At 43.8% G+C, this 24,174-nt stretch overlaps 1 protein-coding gene across 1 annotated transcript in view; it reads left to right on the top strand.

Annotated features, from left to right (window-relative positions):
* UBAC2 (UBA domain containing 2) overlaps positions 1 to 24,174 on the top strand; it is a 107,924-nt gene that overhangs the window by 26,028 nt on the left and 57,722 nt on the right. The gene's annotated exons all lie outside the window — the stretch shown is intronic.

Here is a 24,174-nt window from a genome sequence, read left to right as displayed (position 1 = left end):
TTGGAAAAAAAATCCAACCTTTCAAAGAGCCATTCAGAGAAGGGGATCATTCCAAATTCTGTGTAGGGTGCTCACTAGCTCCAGGTCTCTGACCATCAGTCTTTGGGACATTGAAGCACACTACGGAGAGTTTGTGGCCTCTTGGGGCCTTCATTTTTTCCCCCCAAATGAAGCAAAAATAGCATTGAGGAAGGGAACAGTAATATTTCGGTCTCCTCCTGGCAGGTAGTCAAGAGTTTGCCAGGATGTGCATGTGCTGCCAGAAGCAACAAAGTGCTGCAGTTAGCATGAAGCCAGAACCAGGTTTGTTTCTGGTGAAATCTTTCTTCACTAACTGTAGAAGTAATGTAGGTAGATGATCCTCACTTAGTGCTAAAGATAACTTCTGTGAAAAATACCCTTTCTGCTGGAGTCATGTAATTTATCTCAGCTGAATAGGTTTGTGGTAGCGCGTAGGTATTTGCATAGGTCAGTGTGATGGGTGAAGTAATCACAGGGAGGGACCCGGGTATGGTTTTCAGTGTATAGGTTAATAATATCTTTAAGTATTTAGTCCTTCCTGTGTGAATGAACTAATACCAAACCGTATTTTTGTGATCATTCCAAAGACCTCTTAAATGCAATGAGCTGCAAATCCTACCCAGACCATCCTATAAAAATATAAATCTATTAAAAAGTGCTTGGTATTTTAGGATTAGGGAGTATCTTAAGAGGACTAACTGGTGTTGAAAACTCTTCACTGGCTTTATTGTTATAAAAACAACTCTGGAACATGCTCCAGCAGGATGAGTCACTCATACTGTTCAAGTTTTGCAAAAGTTCATGGAAATTTGGTGACATATGTATTAAGGGTTTGAAAAAGAGTATGTGGCTCCTGGAAGAGAATAACTAGGCTTTTGAACTCTCCTAGGCAGGAGTACTTTATTTTTAGCAAAATAACGTACAGAAGTCCTTAGGTCCCTTCCAACCTGAATTGCGCTATCAATGTACTGAAACAAGCAAGTGGATAGACAGTGTCCCCCTTGGCTGACGGTGGAGTACAAAAGTAATTCTGGATTTAGGTGTGTTCTGGTTTTGTTTAGTGAGGAGGGGCTACGGTGGTAGCTTCTCTAGGAAACTGCTAGAAGTTTCCTCTTTGTTCAGTGGACTCGGCCGGGCCTAGGGCGGACCTGCTGCTGGCCAAGGCCAAGCCAATTGGTAGCAGAATGTTCTGTGATAACGCCTCTGCGATAATGTATTTAAGAAGGGGAAAACAGAAAAAAAAAGAGAGAAGAGAAGATGTGAAGGAGTTGAGCAGGGACATAGAGGGCGAGACGTGGGCCTTGCAGGCCTCACCCTCTGGTCTCCTGCTGAGCCGCCAACTGGGCCCAACTCGGCCCGGCCCAGCTGCAAGAACTGGAGATGAGATGAGATGAGATGTGAATGAGATGTAAAGAGATCCTGAGAGGCATCTGCCAGCCTGTTGTGAAGAATTTTTCTTGTGAGAGGAGCGGCTGCAGATGCCAAGGTCAGTTCAGAAGGAGGGGGAGGAGTAATGCGGCTCCTGGCCAAGATTCCCCTGCAGCCTGTGGTGATGACCATGGTGAGGCAGGTTGTCCCCCTGCAGCCCATGGAGGTCCATGGAGGAGCAGAGATCCACCTGCAGCCCGTGGAGGACCCCACGCTGGGGCAGGCGGATGCCTGAAGGAGGCTGTGGCCTGTGGAGGGCCTGTGCTGGGGCAGCCATTCTGGAGAGACTGCACCCCGTGGAAGAGATGACCCACGCCAGAGCAGTTTCACGTGGGACCCCATGAAGGAGCAGGGGAGGAATGTGAGGAATTCTTTCCCCGACAATGAAGCAGCGGTGTAGAACAACATGTGACGGACTGACCGCAACCCCCATTCCCTCTTCCCCCCTGTGCCGCTCAGAGAGGTGAAGGTAGTGGAGGTAATGTTAAGCCTGGGAAGAGGGAGGGGTGGAGGGAGGTTATCTTGTTCTCTGTCTCATTATCCTGCTGGTTTTAGTAATAAATTGAATAGTTTTCCCCAAGTCGAGTCTGTTTGCCCATAACGGTAACTTTAAGGATTTTCTCCCTGTCCTTATCTTGAACCTTAAGCCTTTTCCTTATATTACCTCTCCCTATTCTCTCAGAGGGTGAGGGGAGTGAGAGAGAGACTGCGTAGTCTGGCCCCGACTGAGGATGAACTACGACAGGGTGGAAGCCAGGTGGATGTTGAAACTGGGATCAGAAGAGGTGTATGGAGTGAACTGCCTCTCGGCTTGCTGTCGACATTCTTGGGAGAGGGTTGGAAGGGTGACATTTTAGAGCTGTGTCTCTTTTTGTCTGAAGAGGCTGGCTGGTGTCTTGACTTGACAGGGGAGGTCATACCTTGTGAGGGCAGCTGGAATAAAGTCACACTTCTAAGTTAGCGTTTTACACAGGTGGATAACAGCAGCCCAGTTGAGTTTAAGGAGACGTTAGCCGTCCAGCTGGCTTGCTATAGCATATACATCTCAGTCTGTGTTCTGCTTTCACTCAGGCTTTTCACAACCTGCCTGGTGAAGAGGCAGCCAAACTGCTCTGCTGCTGACAGACTGGAAGGCCTTCCCCCTGAGTGTGAGGGGGCAGCTCTGTCTGGCAGTGGTGTGCTGGAAAGAGGTGCTTGCACTGCCAGCAAGCATGTTCTCATTCTTGTCTAGATGCTAAGGCTCGCTGCAGCTGCAGGGTGATAAACATTTGGACATGAGCACCCCAGTGAAAAGTTGCACTAATTGTGGTTTGCGAGAGGCAGTGGGCTGCTCTGCTGTGCTGCATTCCCCATGCGCTTTGGTTTCTGTTGTAGGAAGCACCTGACTCTATTTTTGTTTTCTTCTCCTTTTCGACTGTTTTGTCAACTAGAGATGAGAGTCTTGCACTGTTTTCCCTCAGACGGGTGAGTACTTCCACTGCTCCACCTTTTACTGAAATAAATGCTGAGTTCCCTCCAGGGTCTTTTTTTGCTATACATAAGTTTGGGGATTAAAGAAGATCATTTTAGTTGTGTTATGTTCTGTTTAAGCTGGTTTTGAGTAGTTAAAAGCTAAACCAATGTACTTCGTGTCTGAGGATAAGGCAGAGTGCATATGTGGTCTGATACTGTGCCTTCACGAACTGGTGGTAAGCCTTAGAAGAAATAAACTTGCAACAATGTGAAAGTGCAACACTGAAGGGATGGTCTTCACACTGTTGTTTTTGTGTGAGTAATCTACTGCTGGGTGTCTCCTTTTCATGGTACAGAAAAGTTATGTTTTGCCGATCCACTTACCATGTAATGTAAGCTTTGTCCAGCTGATGCAGAGAAGTTTGCGTGCAGAGGGGCAGAAGGATCACCCTCTGCTTCAGTTTGGTAGGGAGTAGGATTGTGTTTGTGTTCTCCTCTCCTTCTGAACTTTACATCATTTGGAACTCTTGAAAAGAAAGAGCTGAACCTTCTTGCAGAGTCCAGTGCACTGGTGGTTCAGGAAGCAACTCTCCCATGTGTCAGTTTATTAACTTACCAACGTGCTGTCATGGGTCAGTTCACGTGCAGTTTTGGGTTACTGTTCTCAACCTTGATGAAACTGTGCTTCATTTTTTATTCCCATATTGTGTTGTACCAGAGTGAAGGTTTAAGAATAGACTACTGGTTAAAAGTTGTCATGCCAACAAATGCATAAACTTATTGCAGTTGTTTCCAGTTTTGCCATATGCATGTTACTCAGAGGCTGCATCGTGGTGCAGCTGTGCATCCTCTCCCACTCCTCAATCTACAAGTGAGTATACATTCTGTGGGCAGCAGAGCTGAAGGAATGAGAAACAGAGCAGCTTAAGAGGTCTGCAGCCTAGTTAGCTGTACCTCGCATGTCCTAATTACTGTCACATTTTGCTTTCTCTTCTGTGTTTTGCTAGAATTTGGTATGGTTTGAGGAAGGAGTTCCTGCTATTTTTTCCTTTAAAAAAAATCAATAATGAAATTGACATTTTGTGTTTCTCCTGGGTTGTTTTTTTTTTTCCCCTCCTTCTTTTGTACAGCCAGGACACACCCTGTGTCATTAATGTAACCGGTTCGTAGGATTCCTATGCACAAAGATCACCCAGCATATGATATTTAAAAGCACAATGGTATTTATTGCTCTATTATAGCCTTGCATAAGCAGGTACCAGCATAAGCAGTTACAGTTCCTAGCATAAGCAGTTACCAGCGTATTGTTTTCCCTTTGTGAGAGTCTTACCAACCCGACTAAGCCGGAGACACCGCTGAGCAGGAGGATGATGATCAGCGGGGTCAGAGCAGAGAAGGGAGGTAGCTGCAGCACCCTCAGGGCGTCCCCTGTTGTTCATAGAGTGAGCTCTGGGTCCTTTCTCTCTCCCTCTGCTCTGAGCCACCTCTGTTTATACCCTCAGCAGATTCAGTGGCAGAGTACTGACCAGGTGTTGATGTGAGTGGCCAGCGCATGCAGCAAGGCCTGACCAGTACGTGCCGTGCTGGCTAACGGTGGTTCCCGGACAGCAGCAACATCCTGCTCAGTAACAACCCTCTGAGCTCCCCTCTCTGAGATAACAACTCTCCTAGCTCCCCTCTCCAAGGTCGCGTTCTCACAGCTGTGTGCAGCTTGTAATTTCCCACAGTGGCCCTACACGGACCATCACTGAAATCCCTCACGCAACTGAACACCCTAAAAATATACAGTGCTTCTGGCCTGCAGTTCATCTGTTCAGCAGCATTGGCCTTTTAAAGAAGCAATACTTCAAGAAATAGTTACACTGAAATTTGTACCTCTAAGCTGTCTGCAGCAGCAATCTTGGAGTGTACATAGTCCAATACTAGCTCATGGCAAATACCAATGCAACTCCATGCTTGTTGAAGAACCCACATTGCCTTCGGCAAACTTCTTAAAATGTTCTGTCTGTGTTCTTCTTGCCACCTGTGTTCTTTTGTGGCAGCTTTTTTTTTTTCTCTTTTTTTTTTTTCCAAAAAGTACAGATTTCTCCTGACAAGTATTTCGTAGTTATTTAAAACCTGCATGAATACTCAGCTTTTTTATTTTCTCTTTAAAATCTGTATGTATTGTCAGGAGTTAGTTGTTCCAGTGTGGAAGTGTCTAGGAGAGCTTTTTCAAATACTCTTTCCTTACTACGTATATGATATGTGATATTTTTACTATTAAACTACTCTTAAAAGTCTCAGTTGCGTAGGAGTACTGTTCTGAACCTTGATATGCATCCTAAGGATAGAGTTAATGTTTCAAGAGAAATGTCTTTATTGGGAGCTGCTTATACTCAGATTCTTTTGATGAAGTCTAGTGCAGAAGCAGGGAAAATGATTTTGACTCCCTCAGAGTTCAGGAGCTTGGATAAGCTCGGCTCAATTACTCGAAGTATATGTAATTGGAAATTAAATAATTAAAAATTGCTACATATGTTTTAGCGTGCCAGTGAAGTGTTTAATCGGAAGTACTTGAAGTGAGAGTGGCTGTGCAAGTATCTGACTTAGAATAAGCACTGTCCTTTAAATTCAAGGATGCCTTGCTGTGTGTCACATGCCTCTCTGTGGTTTCCAGCCCTGGCAGGTAGCTTGCTTTGATGAAGTGACAGTCTCTTGATGTTGTTCTGCCTGTGCTACCCATCTCTGGCACAGAATAACAAACACAGTAGTGTGTTGAGGTTGTGAAGCTTGATGTGCTGCGGTGGAGCTGAGCCACTCGAGAGGGAGCATTCAAGATGGTAAAGGGGCTGGAATACTCCAGACCAGGCTAAAGCTGTTCAATTCCTGCCACCTAGCAGTGAATCTGGTTAGTTAGAATCTCTGCAGGGCAGGGTTGCTTGGTGTGTAGGCTTAGCACTGTCCTTGGAGGGAAATGGAGGAGAAGTTGAACGTGAGTATGCTCGGTGCACGTGAACACTGGGATGAGGCCAGCTAATGCTGTGAGCTGGCACAGGAAGACAGCCGAGCTGGCTGCAAGCAGGTGAGTTCAGAGAAGTTGCTGCCTTTGCAGGCGGAGAGCTGGGTCCTGTCAGATGACTCTATACTTGCTGACCAGTTATTCAACTACAAAATTACATATCTATTTTACACAAATATATTCACTTTAAAGGGAAGGATCTGAAAATCCTGAATTTTATTATGACAAGAAGCCTGGCAGAATAAAGCAGGGCATAGATTTGAAGTTCAGTAATTGAAGCAGCAGTCTTCCTAACATAGACATTGTGTTGGTAAAGATGGCTTTAAAAGAGGATGGACCAGTGAAGCTGAACTGGGACTTGTGTAGCTTGTGTTCTCTGCCACTTTCATCCTTTGCCTCCAAATCATACTGCCTGTCAATGCATTTTTATTTTTGTCCTAGAACATCTGGGACATCACTGTCATTTGCTTGTAATTGAGCTCTCTGCTGTGTGTTGATATGGGTCACCAAAACCATACAATAGAAAAGAGACGGAGTGCAAAGCTTGTTTTGAACGAGGTACAGTAGAGCAAGAAAGGGTAGTAAAGGTGGTGTGTGCCTGGCCATCTCTGTATTCCATCTTCTTTTTATTTTGGCAGCATATGGAGATAATCATAAGAACTATACCAGCAGCCCATGGTTCACAGTGCTCATTACTGTCTAGATGATGTAGTTTATCTCCAAGATAATGGGGCCTAAACTGTCACAGTTACTGGGTGAGTGCTTGACATGGTATCTCTTAGTAGTGATCCTGGATCTGGCATCTCTTTACTGCCAGCGAGTTCCTGGCCCAGTGCTTATACTGCTTGGTACTAAGATCTCTGACATTTGAAAATGGAGCTTAGCCTCGGGGTAAGAAACAGTTTTGTGAAACGTGTTTTGACCTCTGCCGTGTTGAAGATTAATTGCTGCAGCAATGCTGCCATCTACGGATCTTTAGCTAGCATAGCAACAGATCTTTGGACAGTAGAAAACAAGTATAACGGGGTCATTCTTTTATGTACCTGCACTGCTTAGACAGTTGTGCAGGAAAACTGATTGTGAAGACGGAAAACCACTTTGACTCCCTCATGGAAGGGAGGTACTGCATGGTGTGGAAGCTTTGATTGTTCCTGTAATTGTAGAACTGCACATTCTGTTGTTACTTTTTTTTTTTTTTTTTGAAAGCAAGTTTCATTTCATCCAGTTCTCCCACTTGCATTTCTTTCTGAACAATAAGATAGAATTCCGAGAATGTATTCTGAGAATGAGTTGTAAGCAAAGACTTCCTCACTGTGTGTAGTCTGGATTTACTCTGGGAAAGTGAGGCACTAGAAGACACCTAGTGGAGGAAAGAGGACTGGAAACAGCATCTTCTGCCTTTATTATATAATGCCAGGGTAAAAAATAAAATTAAAAATCAAGCAGCCTTATGTTTGTAAAGCCACTCACCTTCTGATTTTGTTGTGTTTTGTTTGTCAGATACATCTCTATCAAAATAAGACACAATAGCAACCACTTTCTTACCATAGCACTTAATTTTTTTTTTTTAAGGAGTGAGTGTTTGTGTTCTAAATGTTTTATGATTAAATTATTTCATGAAAATAAACGATACCTTCTTTCCTATGTGGGAATAGGGGCTTTCCTTTTTAGCTTAATAGTTGACCCTTGAAGAATGTTTTCAGTCTACACAGAGATGATCAACCCTTAAGAAAATGAGCCTTTCTTTCTGTCTTTACTGACAGCATGTGGGTTTTTTTTATCCCCCTTCTCTTCCTCTTTCGGGAAGTAGCAACACCTTGTTTGTTCCTCATGTTCAACCATAGTAAAGGAATACAGGGATGTGGAAGTCCCTTTGGAATTTAAAAGGAAATCCTGCATCTAATTGTAGATGTCTGTGCCAAACAATTCTGTACAAATGATAATTTTGGCTATTGTTTGCAAATTGGCTTGCTGTCGTAGTGCCCCATGTCACTTAATCTGAAGGAAAACAGTCCTGAAGTAGTCATTACATCCTAGAAACACCAATTCTCTCCTATCTGTACAAGTTCTGCTATGAGCATGGATTGCTACAACATTTTTGTTTTAAGGATCTGGTATCCTTTCATACAAGGGATAAAACACCCTCCTCTGTCACGGAATGAACTGCCTCCATTCCAGTGATGGTTTACGTATCTCTCTTCCCTCTCTTCATATTTATAGCACAGCTAATTATTTGATTGGTGTGGGGGGAAAAAGGAAGAAAAATGGACTAATAATTCTTAAAAGCAGTTAGTATGAGGAGATACTGTGTCTGTCGTGTCTTTTGCAAAATAAAGAGTGTATGATTGCTCTCTTAGGACAAAAGAGGAGAGTAATTGAGTACCCTCACAAAGGAGATCTTTCAGTGACTGATGCTTTAAAGAAACTCCTCTTGATTTACCAAAGTAAGTGAACAGAAGTTGATTCAGCATGTTCGGTGGTCTTCTGAGAAGGAACAGTTGTATGGTTGAGACTTTAAAAAACAAATAGACATGAGACAGAAAACAATGGATATAGTTAGTAAGAAAACAAACACAGTTACTTCACTAAAGAATTAAGACATAAGAATGTCTCTTTTTCAGAGTTAAAGGACTTTGCAGACTTTATCTATAAATAACAAGATTTTTTGTATGGCTTTCTTTTAAAATTTCCTCTTTGCTTTTATTTTATGCTTACCGAATACTCTCCTTTTGTTTAGTCATCACTTTGCTTCAGACACCTTGGTTTGTAGTTGTGAAAAAGGATTATATGGTGGTCTTAATGGGGAAGTATTTTTTGCAAAGAAAACAGTTCTCTGCTACAGCTTTTCTATTTTGTTTCTGTTTTGTCATGAACAAGCTAAACAATTTCCTGCCAGAAACTTGGGCCTTAGAATATTTCCAAAGCTGTCTTTGGAAAAAGAAAAGATGAGCTACGGCCATGGATCAAAAGAAGGTATGAATGGTGTCATAACAAAAAAAAAAAAACCAAAAGCATGGGAAATGCTTTTATTTTCAAGTATTGTGAAGTAAGCCAAACTGCGTCCTTTAGCCTTTAAAGACATGTTATGATGTCCATGTAAGTTATGAGAAGATATTTGGGGTTTTAAATATTTTTTTTTTAACAAGAATTCAAAAGTAATTTTAAAAATGGCTGAGCCAAAAAATAATGAATAATATTTATGGTAGAAGAAGTCTGAGGGGTAGCCAATTACTAGAATGTTCTAAAGAATTGCACTCAAAATCTCGAGCAGCAGATACATGAGTCACATTTCGGTAGTTAGGTCCAGTTTATTGTCTCTGCCATGAAAATAGGTCATAATAAATGAGGCAAAAATAGCTTTTGTGCTTTGCAACGTAGGTCATAATAAATTGCCATCCTTTGGCTCTGCTGTGCCCAAGCTTTATGCTAAATACAGATCCTGCTGAAAGATCATTGTTTAGTGCTTAAATCAGTGGGGAGCTGGGGGTGAGGATCCTCTTCAGCCCATCATGTAATGGGGTGTGCCCTTGGGTTGCTTAGGTGTTGACTGGATGATGTGCGTGGTATGGGATCAGGAGGATGGAGAGAAGCGGGGTTTGTGTGCTGGAACGTGGGAACTCATCGTGTGGTGGGGGATCAGATGTCAGAAGCTGGTAGGAAAGGCTGAAGCCCTTATTCGCTTGTGGTGCCCACCTCTCCATCCCCAGCACGGACAGTTGTCATGTAGTCAAACTTGTCCATGCAAATGATTCTGGGAGGCTGATGCTACCCTGTGCCTCTCTCTGCACTTCCTTTATGCCATAGAAATAAAGCAGGTGAAGTTATGGGAGCTGTAAGTTCAAGTAGGACTTGCACGCTTTGAAAATAAAATATGTTTCACATGAAGTGAGAATGGCTGTGAAACTAATGGCATTCAAAGGCAAATGAAATCGTAACTCTTTGAATTCAGACATGTAACATACCAGGGTGCCAGATCACTACTGATCAAATGTATATTCTCTAAGGCAAGAAGTTTGCAGAATGAAAATGTTTATGCTAGATAGAGTTAAAAGCCAATCCCCATGACAAGTTGGACCATTCCCAGTATAAGGTTCCACTTTTGAGGTTATATGTGTCTCAAGGGCCTCTTGAAATAAGTGCCTACCTTAAATGCAGTTGCCCTCTCTTCTCGGTTCAGTAGAGTGGCTCATAAATGGTAGCTTACCAGAATAAGTGCCACGATCCTTAACAACGGCTAGACAGCTCTCTACTCTTTTGATTCATAAAGATTGTAAAAGGCTAAGCTGACCCTCACAGAAACATGAGTTTGATTGCTTCCAGGCTATACCTGTCCAGACCTGGAGGGCACTTTACTGAGACTGGGATGTGTACCCCCATGCCCCTCTGGACTTGTGTAGCGTCAGTGAGTCACTTGGCAGTGTGTCCATACACAGTGCTTTGCCCATTGCTCGCTTTGCACATAGGCGTCGTTAGAGTGTGCAGTGGTGGTAACACACACACCCACAGGATTTTAGATTTTGTCTTCAACCGTTATCAGGTATATGGTCATAGATTACTATAACCTAAACCAGGAACCTTCTCTGATATCTCTGGAGAGACAGAGACCTTCTGTCTTGAGTTTCCCTGTCTGTGTACCAGAAATACAAGAGCTTCAGACTAGGTGGGCTGGGTGAGTTTTTTTTGTCCGTTAAGGTTGAACTTATCCCAACAGCACTAGCTGATACTACCATGGTCTGTTACACAGATGTGAAGACATATCACCCTCTTGCTTTTGTTAGGGATGTCAATCATTTGGTGGACCTTACTTTACTTATTCCCAAATTATTGAATGGGATTTTGAGCGCTTAAGTCAGGTGTGTCACAAGCAGGAAATCTGAGATTATTTCCTAGAGCTATTTTAAAAAATGTTTTCCTCTCTTCTGGAGCCAGTCAGACATGAGGCCACCCTTTCCAGTTTTCTGACAATACGGAGAGATTGGGCAGGATGCAGATGAGTTAGTTGTGATGGCACACTCCATCTGAGAGGCCGCTGTTGCTCAAGACTGTCTCAGCTAACAATGCGTTCACTCCACATCTGCTTTTTTGCTTTTTGTCATTGCTTTCCGGCCTGGGGATAGCTTTTGGGATTGGTAAAGCATGTCCACTAAACCCTGGTAAGAAACAGTCAAGCAAGAGGAAGCACTTTTCTTGTAGTTCTTAAATGAGTTGATTTTCCCTGTGGTGTGAGACAAATACCTTTTTGTGTTTTAAAACTTTGTTGAGTTTTTTAACGTTTTTACTTATGTGTCTTGTACACTTAATTAAATAGTTTCCGTTAAAGGGATACTCAGCAGTAATCTCTGTGCTTTTCTGTGGAAAGCTTTTCTGTCACTTGTCACCATGAGTTTTTTTCAAGGCCTTGATGAGGGAGGTGGTTTTGTTTGTTTATTTTGCCTTCGTGTATTGATCCTTTTCCATAAAGGGATGTTAATTTGACACTGTCTTTCCTCACACCCTTTGAGCTTGTGATCACCAGCTCTTTTCACCTTTTGATGAAGATACTGTTTTGGTAGCTGTGTGCTCTGCCAGAGGTGTGAAAGATCACATCTCTGTGGCTGAAGCAGTGTAACAGCCTGTGCTTTCCCTCTTTCTTTTTTAATATTCTCCGCAGAATTCATCCCGGATTCCTACATCACTTGCCAGAAAATCAGCCTGCTGGTGTTTCATCTAAACTCTCATGTTTCTAGAACCGAGGCATCTTTGTACCTCCTGGGCATCAAACATAGTTTCTTTCTTTTATATTTATAAAGGTCGTTCAGGAGCATTTCTTGCTTCTTCAGTGCAATGGCTGTCTCTGTACAGACTGTCATAGTGAATAGCAGACTGAGAGGACAAGGGAGCTAGGGGTAAACACTAGGCATGAACCTGGAACACTTCCCCTCCAGAAATAAAAACTGGAGTTTTATTTACACCTTAGTGAAACTGGTGCTTTGGCTACGGGCCTGATACAGCATTTGCGTTAGCTTTTGTGCAGTCCGATCTCTCACCCTGAGCACTACATTCTTTCTTCAAGTAACTTCTTTGGGCTGTGGTTAAGAGAGGTGAGTGTTTGCACTAATCGCAGTGAATGTTCATACAAGTATTCATTCAAAGGAAAAGAAGGATTACTTGTTTATAACTGGAGGTTGGGATGTGTTATCTATAGGCATACTTCCTTCTTCTCATCTGCTTCTGAACCCTTTCTTTGTGTTGGAAGTGTGAGATGGGAAAAAAAGACAGGGGATGCTTGCCTCCTTCCACACTATGTTCAGCCAACAAGGGAAGCAGGCAGTCAGGAGTCCACCTTACTGCTATTCTTAAGCTAAAAGTCTTTGCTCTTAAGTGCCTAAGTTATACACTTCCAGACTATACTGACCAAAAAAAAAACTTGTGTCAAATATATGCACCAGTAAACTCAAGTAAAGTAATTTCTGCCTAATATAGTAGTGATTGTGAAAAGAAATTAAAGAGTAAGGGGACAGGATCAGAAAATGAGACCTAGTGTGTTTAGGCTCTTGAGGGAGCTATGAAGACCTTAATACATGGGGCAGGAGAGACAGAATAATAGTGGACAAACAAATGCACAGTGACAATCAGTGTAAGGGAACTCGGGGCACCCATGCTCTGAACCAAAGACTCTGACTTGTGTTTGACTGATGGAAAGAGCTGCGCTTGTTCAGAACATAAACATGGCTTCCCCAGCCGTGTTCTCCACTCCTCTGCCCCAGCCTGGTAAAGGAGGCAGCAAGAACAAATGTGTTGCTTTGCTTCAGACGCTGAAGGTGCAGTTTTACAGCAGAGCTGAGCCACTTGAAGCACAGGCTGCCATGTACGGAGGAAGTGCTTGGCCCCAGCCTGTACTTTGCTACCTAACACTTGCAGTGCAAGTCATCTGACTTCCTGCAGGCACTGATTGCAGGGAGATAAAATAATGTTTAAAACGTATGTACACATATATTTTTGCAGGGATTGTTTCCCACGGGCTTCAGTTTCTAAACCTGCTCACTTCTGGGTGGATGAATGCCAGTGCCAGAGTGAGGAAAGCAATGGGAACAGGTAGCTGGAAGGCAGAATGGGAATTTTGTCCTTCTGTTACTCTGTACCAGAAGTTCACAGTTGGTTGCTTCAGGCCAGGTTTGGGTGCTTGAGGTTAAGGTGTCCACTGGTGTAGAGTCAGTAACCTCTGCCAGAGGAAGGGCACAGATGAGGCAGAAGACTGTAATTTCTGAACTGAGGTTCCCCACAGTTTCATAGAATTCATAGAATCACATGGTTGGATGGGACCTATAAGATATAAGATCATCTAGTCCAATCGTCTTCTCACTACCATTGCTGCCACAGCTGCTAAACCATATCTTGTAGCTCTTCATCAAGCCGCCTCTTGAACACTGCCAGGGACGGCAACTCCACCACCTCCCTGGGCAGGCCATTCCAGTGCCTGACCACTCTTTGGGAGAAAAAGTTTTTCCTCATGTCCAATCTAAACCTCCTCTGGTACAACTTGTGGCCATTTCCTCGGGTTTATCATATCACCTCTGATTTTAATAACTGTGAGAAGAGACTAAAAAGTTATTATAAGCCAAAAGCTCTGCCCTATACAAAGCTGTGCCATCTGAGGTATCAGACTGTAATAACAAATGGATAGTCAGCTGTTTATCAGCCGGTGTCAGGATTTGCTGAGGATTTTGAGGGTGTTCTTGAAATGGGGCAATGCTCCATTTTCACAATAAATAGGATACTTACCTCTGCATTGCAGTTGGGATGTGAAGTCTACTATTGCAGCTCTCAGATAGGCACACATGTGTGCACACAAAATACACAGTGGGGTAACATTACTTGAATTTAGTCGTGGCAGTCTGGTGAGGTCCCCGATGACTGGAAGAGAGGGAACATAACCCCCCTTTTTAAAAAGGGGAACAAGGAGGATCCGGGCAACTACAGGCCGGTCAGCCTCACCTCTGTGCCTGGCAAGGTCATGGAACAGATTCTCCTGGAAACCATGCTAAGGCTTATGGAGAGCAAGGAGGTGGTTGGTGACAGCTAACATGGCTTCACCAAGGACAGATCGTGCCTGACCAATTTGGTGGCCTTCTATGACGGGGTGACAGCAATGGTGGACAAGAGACGAGCAATGGATATCATCTACCTGGACTTGTGCAAAGCTTTTGACGCTGTCCCGCATGACATCCTTCTCTCTAAACTAGAAAGACATGGGTTTGATGGACGGACCACTCGGTGGATAAGGAGTTGGCTGATGGCCGCACTCAGAGAGTGGTGGTCAATGGCTCAATGTCCAAGTGGAGACCGGTCACGAGTGGCATCTCTCAGGGGTCCGTGTTGGGCCCGGCCCTGTTCAACATCTTTGTTGGTGACATGGACAGTGGGATAGAGTGCACCCTCAGCGAGTTCGCCGATGACACCGAGCTGTGTGGTGCTGTCAACATGCTGGAAGGGAGGGATGTCATCCAGAGGGACCTTGACAGGCTGGAGAGGTGGGCCCGTGCCAACCTCATGAAGTTCAACCAGGCCAAGTTGCACCTGGGTTGTGGCAATCCCAGGCACAAATACAGGCTGGGTGGAGAATGGATTGAGAGCAGCCCTGAGGAGAAGGACTTGGGAGTGCTGGTGGATGAGAAGCTCAACATGAGCCGGCAATGCGCCCTTGCGGCCCAGAAGGCCAACCACATCCTGGGCTGCATCAAGAGCGGTGTGGCCAGCAGGTCGAGGGAGGTGATTCTCCCCCTCTACTCTGCCCTGGTGAGACCCCAATCTGGAGTACTGTGTCCAGTTCTGGGGCCCCCAACATCAGAAGGACATGGACCAGTTGGAGAAGGTCCAGAGAAGGGCCACAAAGATGATCAGAGGGCTGGAGCACCTTTCCTATGAGGACAGGCTGAGAGAGTTGGGGCTGTTCAGCCTGGAGAAGAGGAGGCTCTGGGGAGACCTGATAGTGATCTTCCAGTACCTCAAGGGGGCCTACAAGAAAGATGGGGAGAGGCTGTTCAGTAGGGCCTGTTGTGACAGGACACAGGGTAATGGTTTCAAAATAGAGGGGGGTAGATTTAGATTGGATATTAGGAAAAAATTTTTTACAATGTGAGTTGTAGAACACTGGCACAGGTTGCCCAGAGAGGTGGTGGATGCCCCATCCCTGGAAACATTCAAGGCCAGGTTGGATGAAGCTCAGAGCAACCTGATCTGGTTGGAGATGTCCCTGCTTCTTGCAGGGGGTTGGACTAGAAGACCTTTGAAGGTCCCTTCCAACCCAAGCTATTGTATGATTCTGTGATTCTACTTAAGAGGACAAAAGCAGTGGGAGGTAATTTGACAAAAAGTGTTACCCGTGATTCAATGTATCTGGAAGCAAGATGGTACACCTTTGAAAGGGCTTCCCTGAGGTGGGCTGCTCCTTTCAAGTTCAGAAAGTCCTAAGTGGCATTTGTAATTGCAGGCCATCACCACTTTCACATTTACCTTTTATAATTGCTTTTATTAAATGGAAAGTACCAAGCATGTCGTTATTAGAGATCTGTGAACTAAGTGTAATTATTCAGGTTGGAAATGTGTTTTTATTTAAAGGGAGGGAAACTGGTGTGCCCTGCAGCAGGTTTAATCTCTGCAGTCCTTATTCTGTAACCAGCTTATGGAGGTAAACATTACATGTCTTTGCCAGCTTGGCTAAATATTGCCAGCTGTCTTCATCCTTTTCAAAGACAGATGAGCTGTAATTGGATTTCTGCAACGGATAATTTTAAACAAGTAGTAGAAGAAGCAGAAATTGTTATGAAGCAACTGCACAGTAGGCATGTATTACAAGGCGTTGCATCTCTCTGAGTGATTTAGTAGTTGTCTACTGGAATCAGAGAAGCAGGTTAGAGAGAAACATGGTTTGTGGCGATTCCTGTTATTCTTATTATGTGTGAAGAAACAATTAATAATGTTTGGGTTGATTTGGTACGGAGGGAAGTGGTGCTACTGAGGGTTACTTTGTACCAATATTATGAACTTTTTAAAATTGAATTGAAAGGAGAGGAAAGGTGAATTGATTCCTATCTTTTCTATTGCTACAAAACTTTAAAAAATAAAACAGACACTACTTTTGTCTGCAGTAATATACTCTTTAAAAATAAAATAACATTTCAATGAGAAATTGTTTCTCTGTACAGCTAGTTTCTCTAGGAGGGAGGCAGATATTAAGAATGGAAAACTTGTTCATTTCAATAGAATTTTAGCCACTCTGTTGGTAACCTTTGCTTCATGTCAGTTGCAAAATATGAAAAAGTTAAAACTGAAGCCAAATGAGGAGAGCAAATTGTGATGTTGCCCACAATATTTCATTTGCTTGGTGTTGTTACCAAAGGTCATCAAGTGTTTTTGGGGAAGCACAGATGAGAGTACTCAAGTAGTAAATTCTAAGTTTTCAAATTAATGGATATTTTTATTTCACCAGTTTGTTTTGAACAAATAAAACATACGTTTATTTAGCTTCTGAGGTATTTGTGGTTCAGAGGCAGACACCTCAATTAGTGGTTATGTGAATCACTAACTTTTCACAGAATAGTCATCCACTGCTGGCTACTGCAGTAGATAAACAAATCATTATTGGTAAGGTTACTTCTGCAATTGCGAACATTTTGATTCAGAGTACTGCTGATTTTCTCATTTCTTATGGATCAAAGAAGTATTGCTGTTCTGAGCAAAGGTAACTAAAGTAAAATTTTCTTTATAGTTATGAGGTGCTCTGCAGTTCTTGGTGTGTCTTGCTGATACACCCTGACATTCCTCCTCTCCCACTTGGCCAGTGCTGTGATCATCCTGTGTGTGGAAGAGTCCTGTTGTGAGCAGCTGGGTTATGTTATATTGTCAGAATAGATGGACTATAAATCATAGTTCTTACTTGCTTAGACCTTTTTCTAAGATGCTGACGAAGTTGCATAAAACTGTGAAAAGTGAGTAGCAAAAGCTTCAACCACAGTGTCTGTGGCCAGTGAGGTGCACTTGTTTCCTGTTTTTGTTTGTGACTAGGAAGTAGCACCTTGTGAAAGAGCATTAGAATCTGATTTCTGAGAAGTAACCTCAGTATTCAGACTCCATCTTTAAGCCTTTCTGATTATAGCTATTTTGACAGAGAACATAAATGAACCAATACAGATTGCTCAGTCTTAGAAGAACTGATTAAAACATTAAAGACAAATACCGCTCTTTTTTTTTTACCCTCTATTTAAGTTGTGAAGACCTTAGCTAGGTCATATGACACTGAGACTTCATCTGTAGTGAAAATACGTTATGATACTAACTCTTTATTGATATGTGTTACAAAAATCTTTTTGTGGACATTTAAAAATTACAATTCTTATCATTAATCATTTAATTTCAGCAGGAATTTGCAAGTTGCAGCGCAAGAAGCATTGCAAACAGATATATGATGGCAGTGGTACTTGGCTGCTTGAGTGTAGGTGCTGAGCTCTACAGTAAGTGCCTCCGCAGCACCAGCAACCACACTGTTAGGCAGGACCATAACTAGGGGAGTTAAATCTTTCAAGTTCAGCTTCTGCACACAGTGGAGGAAATGTAAAGGGACCTTTTATGAAGGAGGAAATGTAAAGGGACCTTTTATGAAGGCAGTAAAATTAGTTCAGACAACAGGAGGCATTTCCCTGACCCTAGGCCACCATCTATGGTGGTCCTCAGCTAGTTGCTCAGCCATGAGCTTGGCCTCTGTAGGTTTGCCTAGCTGTGGACAGCTCTGCCTGTGCTCCTGTGTATGGAGACTCTCCTCATGGCCAAGGGCATATGATGTGGATGCTAGCTGAATGGCTGGAACTGTGCAGGAGAAAAGTAGGGAGGGGCAAAGAGATGGCTTGGCTGCGCCCAGGCTTGTGAGCTGCTTGTTTTGCAGTTATCCCTGGTCACTAGTTCTGCTTGCCAGTGGTGGTATCCAAGCATGCTAGATTTAGAGCTTCTGCTCTAGCTGGTGGGTTAAGAGGAGTTAAAGAGGAAAGATCCTTCATTTAAGGGAATTAATACAACGTAATCTGTTACATCAGAAATTTCAGAGGGCTTGATCATTATTTTTTTTTCTCTCTGCAGAACTGAGATGCTTTCTTCCAGGTCACATTTTTAATAGTGACATACAATGTGTTATCTTCTTGCGGACCTCTTTCTAGATCTCCTGTCTGATCATTTATGTTAGTTTCTGTCTAAATAAAGGCACTAGGAGAGATAATGAGATTTTTTAAATGTTGGGGATATGAGCGTGAAGTTTTGCCCTCTATCCCTCTTTTTGCATAAATAATATTATTATGTATCTATCCTAGTAGCTAGGCCTGACACACTTAAACTAGTTGGTTTGTCCCATCTGAGTGGATGAAGGAGCAAGGTTCTGATGGGTGTTTGGGCTGTTTCAAATAGCTGGCATTGTGAGTACACTGTATTTATCTTTAAAGGACAAAAAAAAATTGTCCTGGAGTTGCCTTTGTAGTCTGATAACTTCTCAGGAGTCTTCAGTTGCCTCTTTTTGTCAAAAATGCATCACATATGCAGCTGGCAGGGGTGCTTCATCTCTTCCTGTCCAACGGGGGACAATGATCTGTCATTGTTACTTCTAGACAGAATTGCTGGAACTTTCCATACTTAAAGTTGTGCTATTAAGGTTTTATCAAGCCCCTTAGTATCAGCAACGGCTGATAGAACACTGTCTGGCTGCTTTGTCGGCTAGTAAGTTGAGAATAATCAGTTTTCAGCATCTCTATATTTAAAGTATGCTGCCTCAGAGTGCCTTCTGCTAACTAACCACAACTTCCCTCGAAAGTTAGATGCCACAGGAAGGATGAAACTGCTAAGTTGAGCTTAGTGGGAGGAACATAGCTCTCCTTGTGCATGCTATAAGACAATGTATACTTCTCTGAAGGGGACAGGACAACCACAAATGTTGCTGCCTTCAGAACAGGTGCAAAACTTGCTTTTTTAGTTTATCCCTTTGCACAACATCTGTCACAACTGAGGAAAAGAAAAGAGGAAGAGCAAAAACTCATATTTTTGCACTGAGGAATGCAACTTTTTGGAAATAAATCTAGGCCATGTCTTGACCTTTCTTTATTTTAGGAGGATGCTAATGACAGCATTTTGATAAGGGCTTTAATAGAGGACATGGTTTAGTGGACATGGTGGTGTTATTTTGATGGTTGGACTTGATGATCCAACCTTAAGGATTCTATGATTTTGAAGTTATCATTTGCTAGTTTTACTGCAAGACAATTGTGTTTCTTGTTGTTTTCTTGTCTAACTTAAAGTTTTGACCAAATTTGTTAGTTGTAGAAGGATGCAGGTTGAAAGAAGCCTCTGGAGATCATATTGTCCAACCCTGATAGTGCCAATTTAATCAGGGCTGTGTCTGGTCAAGTTTTGAGTATCTCTTAAGGGTAGAGATTTCACAGACTTTCTGTGCAACCTTTCCCAATGTTTAATTAACTTCATGATGATAAAATGCTTCCTAATGTTTAACTGTTCCTTGCTGCAACTTGTGCCTCTTACTGGGTGTTGCCATCTTTTCTGTACCCCTCCTCATTAGGCAGTTGGACACAGCTATAACATCTCCGCTCAGTCTTCCCTCTCCATCTCAGCTCTCTCAGCCTCTCCTCCAATAGCACGTGCTGTGCAGCCCCTTCATCAGGTGGCCCCCTGCTGTACTTGTTCCAGTATGTGAGTATCTTTCTGGTACTGGGAAGCCCAAAGCTGGGTACAGGACTCCAGTTATGATCTCACAAGTACTGAATGGATGGGAAAAGCGGCTTCCCTTCATGTTTTTTCAAACATGGTCCTGTACATGTTTGGCCAAGAGGTCACACTACTGACTCCTCTTTAAAATGTCCACCAGGAGCCCAGACTCTTTTTGCCAACCTGCTTTCTAACCAGGTGGTGCCCAGCCTGCCCTGCTGGGGTTATTCCATTGCAGGTGCAGGACTTTGCATTTGACTTGCTGAACTTCACAAGGTTCCTGTGAGCTCATTTTCCCAATCCATTGAGGCCCTGTTCTTCTTTCTTTAATGCGTCTGAGCAAGGTTATCCAAATTTGGCAGTCATGAGGCAAGATCCTAATTTTGATACTGTTATGGTTTGGCCCTAGTCACCACATAGTTTCTCACTCACCCTTCCTCTCCCCTGTGGGATGGGGGAGAGAATTGATAAGAAAACTCATAGGTTGAGATGAGGACAGTTTACTAGAATGGCAAAGGAAATTACAATAATAGCAGAATATAAGGATATTAAAATATACAAAATGAACAATGCACGATTTCTCACCACCCAGTGTCCCGATGACCAATACAGCCCGTCCCAAGCAGCGATCACAGACACGAAAGCGAGCAGCAAGCAAAGGAGCGAAAGAGAGCCAAAGATTGATGCCTCCCACCCCAGGCAGCCCGCACTTATGTACTGAGCATGACATTTATGGCATGGAATACTCTCTTTGGTCAGTTTAGGTCCACTATTCTGGCTATGTCACTCCCAGCTTCCTGTACCTGCATGTTAGCGAGACCTGGAAAGCGGGACAGTGTCCTTGGTCTAATTAGCAGCAACTCATATCATCAGGGTGTTTATCAACATTCTTCACATATGAAATCCAAAACATTTCAACTACTGAGAGGAAAATTAACTCCATCCCTGCTGCAACCAGGACAGAGACTTACTTGTATGCTACTGTGGTAGGAAAAGTAGATCAGTACACTGTTGATCTCCCTGTGTATATGTCGTAGTTCAGCCCCGATTGGAACCAGACTACGCAGTCTCTCTCTCACTCCCCCCACCCTCAGAGAAAATAGGGAGAGATAATATAAGGAAAAACGGCTCGAGGTTTGAGATAAAGACAGGGAGAAAATCCTTAAAGTTACTGTCATGGGCAAAACAGACTCGACTTGGGGAAAACTATTCATTTATTACTACAAACAGCAGGAGAATGAGACAGAGAACAAGATAACCTCCCTCCACCCCTCCCTCTTCCCGAGCTTAACATTATATTTACTACTTTCCCCCCTCCGAGCGGCACAGGGCGGGAAGAGGGAAAGGGGGTTGTGGTCAGTTCATCACACGATGTTTTACGCCGCTGCTTCATCGTCGGGGGAAGAACTACTCACATTCCTCCCCTGCTCTGTTGTGGGGTCCCACCCATACGCCACAGTCCTTTGTGAAACTGCTCCGGCGTGGGTCATCTCTTCCACGGGGTGCAGTCTCTCCAGAACGGCTGTCCCAGTGGGCCCTCCACGCGCCACAGCCGCCTTCAGGCATCCACCTCCCCCAATGTGGGGTCCTTCATGGGCTGCAGGTGGATCTCTGCTCCTCTGTGGACCTCCATGGGCTGCAGGGGGACAGCCGGCCTCACCATGGGCTCCACCACAGGCTGCAGGGGAATCTTGGCCAGGAGCCGCATTGCTCCTCCCCCTCCTTCTGAACTGACCTTGGCGTCTGCAGCCGTTCCTCTCACAAGACAAGTTCTTCACAACAGGCTGGCAGACGCCTCTCAGAATCTCTTCACATCATCCATCTCATCTCCTCTCCACTTCTTGCAGCTGGGCCGGGCCAAGTCGGGCCCAGTCGGCCGCCTGGCGAGAGGCCAGAGGGTGAGGCCTGCAAGGCCCATGAGGCCTGCGCCTCCCCCTCTGTGCCTCTGCCCCCGCTCAGCTTCTTCACATCTTCTTTTCTCTTTTTTTTTTTTTTTTTTTTTTTTCCTGTTTTCCCCTTCTTAAATACGTTATCGCAGAGGCGTTATCACGGAACATTCTGCTACCAATTGGCTCGGCCTTGGCCAGCAGCGGGTCCGCCCTAGGCATGGCCGAGTCCACTGAACAAAGGGGAGCGACTTCTAGCAGTTTCCTGCAGAAGCTACCACCTTAGGCCCCCCTCACTAAACAAAACCACAACAGTATAGTGATCCTCTGTTCTCTTCTGCCACCCAGCTTGAACACAGTTGGATTTACATTTTTTCTTTGCACTTGCCTTCACTACTTCATCCGAATTACAGAGGAAGAAAAGAACAGCTTTGACTTGACTGTTCATAGGAGAAGAGACTAGATGACTTGAAGGAAGGGGATTTGATGCAGGTCTGTGAAATCGTGAGTAATGTGATTTTGGGTGAACAGGGAGTCGCTGTGTTCACTCATTTCTGGTACAAGAGCAGGAGACTTCAAATGAAACTAACAGGTGTCACAAGCAAAAGAAAATGGCTCCAGACACCACGGGTAGTTAGTCTGTGGAACTTCTTGCTGCAAGATGCTGCAGACACAGACATTTTATTTGAGTTCAGAAAGGGACCTGACAGGCTGACAGAAGAAAAATTGATTGAAGGCTGTCATATGCAAAGAGGAGTCACTTGCCTCAGGAAGTTCAAAGTCAGATATTGCAGGAAGCCAAGAAAGTAATCTGAGGGGAAAAAAAAAATAGAAGAAATACGTTTGAGCGTTTACTACACAAACAGCAATTCCCCTGTTTTTCTTCAGAAAAGGGTTGCAGCTTGGTTCATTTGGTACCATAGCCTTATTCTGCAGGCTGCAGCTTAGCCAAGACTGTATTAGGAAATATTTAACTCAGTTGTATTTGATGTTTTTCTAGTAATACTTGGTGTCCATTGATCTTGTCTGTATTGAGCGAGCACAGTGGGATACTGCTAAGATAGAAACCTTAGCTTGTTTTGAGTTCTTCCCCTGCTCTGTAGCACAGATGTGGATATAGAGTCAGAGTACGTTGCTGCTTTTCAGTTCCTCCAAAACTGGTCATGTAAGGCAAAGCTTCTCTTCTCCTTCTCTTCAGCTGCACCCTATTTTTCTTATATTGCAGGCTGTTTCATTGTTTTCTCGGAATCTGTTAATTCCTTGCTTACCTGAAAGCTTTTGGGTTTCAGAAAAATGTTAGTCTTTAATGCAACATCTGTTTAAAAAAAAAGCACAAAACACAAAACCCTCCACTTTTTTCGAATGAGCTTGCTAATTTAAGAGGAGTGAGTCATTAACTGCCTTCAGGAATTGTGTTATTTCTGATGGCATATTTACCACTTTGGACAGTTGCTGTTACTGTCTTTTGCTAGGAGATGTTGCTGACAGGTTCCTCATCTGCATAGCTTTCAGGGCCACAGCCAAAAGAGTCAGGCAGTGATGCTTTGGGGAATACCTGTCCTCTTCTGCTTGGACTGTAAGCCTCAGGAGATTGCGTTCTTTGTCTCCACACTTTCAGTTAGGCTTCAATATCTTTGAGCCTAAGGCAGCTGAGGGAATCCATCTGAGCACTGGCAGTAGTCCTTAGTTTTGCATTCTCAGTAAAAGAAAAGGTGAAGGCACTAAACGCTCTTCTGCTGAAAATGCATGTGTTTTGCATGGGATTTTTCACATGATGCACCTTGACTTGGTCATGTGTTCAACAAGTGTCTATACAACTTTATTTTCTGCACTTGGATAGTGACAGCCAAAAGGTACCATTTGACCCCCATCATGATTATTATTTCTACATGGCCCATCACACTCCCTACCAGGTAAGATCTGAGGGAGATGTCAGCAGTGGACACATAATCTAGTTGGAGTCCTCTTAGCAGCTGCCCTAGCCCTACACTCTAAAGCGTAAAGTTAAAAGATATTCTATCATTTTGTCAGGAACACAGATTTGAAGATCCTAACTGGACTTCACCCTCTAGAGACCTCATTTCTCTGAAGAACTTCAGTTGGATCCTTGTAATGAGCAAGCCACTTGAACCTGCTGCTACTTGTCACCTGCTTTATTTATATGTGAAAAGGGTGAGTGAGCTCCAGGCCTGTATGACCATTTCCCAGCCTTTGGCACAGAAGGGGACATTTCCTAGAATGTATCAAAAACTTTTGCCAAAGGAAAAGCTCATTTTCTTTTGCAAAGCTCATACGGCTTCAGCCACATGTTGCATGGCGTGGCGTGCTCGTGTCTTTTAACACAGACACATTTGTATGTGCTCCGTTTTGGAGGGGAAAAGAGATACCAGATACAGATTTACCCTCTTTATTCACGTCTGTGTGGCATGCAGGAGGATAGAGACCTGCGGTGTGCCACTACAGGTAACTGCTAACATAAAAATACTCAAAAAAAACAGTACTGGGAGAGGAGTACCAGCAGGATGAATGGATAAGAGCATCTTGAAGGAAACCGGTTGTTTAAGAGAACAGCTGGAAGTTTCCAGTATTACTGCTCTCACTTGCTCCCATGCAGCAGCTTGTTACCATCTCTCTGGTGGTGGCTACCAGCCC

This window comes from Chlamydotis macqueenii, chromosome 1 (genome assembly GCF_036417535.1).
Source record: "Chlamydotis macqueenii isolate bChlMac1 chromosome 1, bChlMac1.mat, whole genome shotgun sequence".
In the NCBI taxonomy this organism is placed as follows: Eukaryota; Metazoa; Chordata; class Aves; order Otidiformes; family Otididae; genus Chlamydotis; species Chlamydotis macqueenii.
Note: the sequence above shows the minus strand (reverse complement) of the source record. Positions and strands in the feature narration are given on the sequence as shown.